Source organism: Grampus griseus (assembly GCF_964374135.1).
Source record: "Grampus griseus genome assembly, chromosome: X".
Lineage (NCBI taxonomy): Eukaryota > Metazoa > Chordata > Mammalia > Artiodactyla > Delphinidae > Grampus > Grampus griseus.
Window position 1 is genome coordinate 12341480 of NC_138999.1, and position 3398 is coordinate 12344877.

Sequence of the window (3398 nt, forward strand, 5' to 3'; positions counted from 1 at the left end):
GGACTGCAAAATTTCACTGAGTTATAATCGGTATCATATGACATCTATTTTAAACCTTCTAGCTCTCCGTGTTCCTGTTACAGAGAACTGAGTTTGTAGATTCTAAGCTAACTGTGATTTGGCGACTGCATGCACTGACATTCATGGCAATGTTAAATGAACTAAAGAAACTTCCTTCAAACCAGAAACACCCAATAGTTCTGGACCTACATTCCTCAGTGTTGTTTAACAAACAGGATTCAGGTCCGAAACGTTTCTACTCCTAAATCCCAGTTTTTGCTACATTATGTTGGAAGGCAGGATTGGAAAGATAGAACAAACCTTTCAGATCCCATGGGGACGAAGCAAGTTATTTGAAGCTCATGGAAAGAAGTACTAATACATTCTATGCTCTTGGTGGGAGGTACCAGCCCCTGGAACGTTTCATTTCCTCTGCATTCTGAGGTTTACGGGAGATAAAGCCCAAATCTAAAATATGACCAGTTAAGAAAGATGATTTACTCTAAGGCAGTATTTAATAAAAGGCCCAGCTTGATGTTTTTCTTTTGGCTGCACCACACGGCATGTGGGATCTTAGTTCTCCAACCAGGGATTGAACCCGTGCCCCCTGCAGTGGAAGTGTGGAGTCTTGACCACTGGACCGCCAGGGAAGCCCCTAAAAGGCCCAGCTTGGAGGCCTCTCCAGACTGGAAGCATTAGACCACTGCCTGTAATAGTTTCATCCATGACAAAGTCCTCCGGCAACATTCCTGGTCTTTTGCTTCCCATTGTAGGTGTCAGTAAAGGTGGTGCCTCGTTCTGGAAAATGTGGGCTATAGTCGATCATGGAGGGCTTGCAATGAAATGGATGAAGATGATCTAGGTTCTGGGTGAAGTACCCAAAGATTCTGTGAATCAGTACCTTCCCTCGCTGGACAATATTCTCTTGTAACCCTGATTCTTTGACATGCATCAGCTGGCCAATACCGGTAAAATTGATTTATGTGTAATTTTCCTCACCTGGGAAGGAATAGATGAGGAAACTCTAGGTCTCCTGTTTCATTCTTGGCTATATTAGATTTTCTAAATTTCTACAACCTATTGGAAAAAACAAGCCCAAACAAAATTATAGGAGACAACTAAATCAATCTTATTTAATAAATGCTTCATGCAAAAATACGGGAGTTTCTCCTAGCACTCAGGCAAAATAGAATGACTCCCTATGTAAGAACCGCCTCCCTGTACTCTGTGAAAAGGGTAAGGCATGAGAATCAGCCTTGAGTCACAATATACAACATACCCATTTCTGTGTATCACCACGCCATCACGAGCTTGTGCGGTTTCCATTCTCAAGGACGTATATTATATAAGGTTACTTTACCAAGCTTAGATTACCTGGTAGCGTGCCAGTGTATGAAAATACATCAACACAAGTATTTCAGTTTTTTTCATGTCTCTTTCTCCAATTGTTCTGTAAGAAGGTGATCATTTACTCACGTCAGCCCAGTGGTGTATCTAGAATTACATAACACCATTCAATCTTGTTTTCGCCCTAATTTTCATTTAAAACCTCGTTGTTCTTTTTGTTTTACATACCAGAAAAGCTGGCCATGAGGGCTTCCCTGGTGGCGCAGTGGTTGAGAGTCCGCCTGCCGATGCAGGGGACACGGGTTCGTGCCCCAGTCCGGGAATATCCCACATGCCGTGGAGTGGCTGGGCCCGTGAGCCATGGCTGCTGAGCCTGCGCGTCCGGAGCCTGTGCTCCGCAGCGGGAGAGGCTACAACAGTGAGAGGCCCGCGTACCGCAAAAAAAAAAAAAAAAAAAAAAAAAAAAGCTGGCCATGAGAAGGTCAACTTTTGTACTCTTTCAGAGAGACCATCTTTAGCACGTTTGAGCACTACATTTGAGATGGACGTAAAAGGCTACTGAAGTAAGGAGTTAACTCATGGTATCTTTGAAGGAGGCGAAACCATCTAGAGCTCCAGGGTTTCTCAGCCTTGGCACTACCGGCATTTTGGGCCAGATCATTCTTTGGTGTGGGAGGCAGTCCAAAAGCATCATAGGACATTTAGCAGCATCCCACCTGATGCCACTGCCCCACTCCTATCCAGCTGGAACAAACAGAAATGTCTCCAGGCACTGCCAGATGTCCCCCAGGGGGCAAAATCACCACTGCCACATCCAGTTGAGAATCACTGAGCCACAACCAAATATGAAGGATAAAGGAAAATCAACTCCCCAAAGTACTGTGAATACAAATCAAAATCTGTAGAGAACTTTAATTTTCAGAATTTCAGATTTTAAAAATCCAGCCATAGAATGATACAATTTAACATCTACCCAGATTCTTTTGCGAATGCAGAGAAGGATAAAGAGGCCTTTAAAAATCCTTCACGAAACTAAACACAGACCTAGGATACCCTGACTGAGCCAAAAATGTTTTGGTGGAAGATAAATCAGAACATATCAACGTAGGGGACTGCTTCCAACAAAGTGGGTTGGAGAAGCTGGGCATTGGGCTGCACCCCGCAGGCCTGCAAGCCCTATACTTGCCCAGCCTCAAGACCGAAGAGTCTACAGTCAGCGACAGAGATATCAGTGGTTTGATAGATGGGGGATCTTACACATTTGAAGCAAGGTCCTGGAGCGACACCCCACGGCGTGCGGCAGACAGCAGCTGGCAGGATGGCGGGACATGGCAGGAGTCTTCGCTACCCAGGGAAGGGGCAGATTTACCAGTTATAGGGGAATTGACGTCAGGTGGGCTCATCAGTTACCAGGGAAACCAGCAGAGGGGCACGCCCCTCACGGCTCCTTTGATAAGTTATCAGGTGAAGATGTTCTGATCTAAAGATTAGAATAATCACTAGCTCAGGTCGGGGCAGGAATGTAGCAAGGTCAGTCATGTGAGTGGGGTGTAGGTGAAGCAGGCACTGGTCCGGCAGGGGATGTACAGAGAGCATGAGAACAGCCATCTTGGGGGGCCTGATCATACACTGGGCTTCTGTAAATGAAGTCAAAATTCCAATTTCTCTTAAAATAGCTTGCAAGATATAATGCATAATTATGTAGCTCACATGCACAGTACTGTACAGACGTATTCATTTGTCTCACGCAGTGCACTGAAAAACTCTAGTGCACTGAAAAACAAGAGTTTGGATTAGGAAACAAAGGCACAATTGAACTTGCTATTCCATGAGTAAAAGAGAGAATATTGTAGAAAGAAAAGATGACAGAGTAATTCATCAACTGAAGGATATTTCCTGTTTTTCTAACAGACTAAGCAAAACATCAAATTGCACTGAAAAAAAAAAACATGGGAGGTAGGGGCTGGGGGCAGTGTTGCTCAACTAGTAAATAATATTCTGTTCTTCAAACAAGACAAACTCAAGAAAAATGTCAAAATGTCATTTTGGTC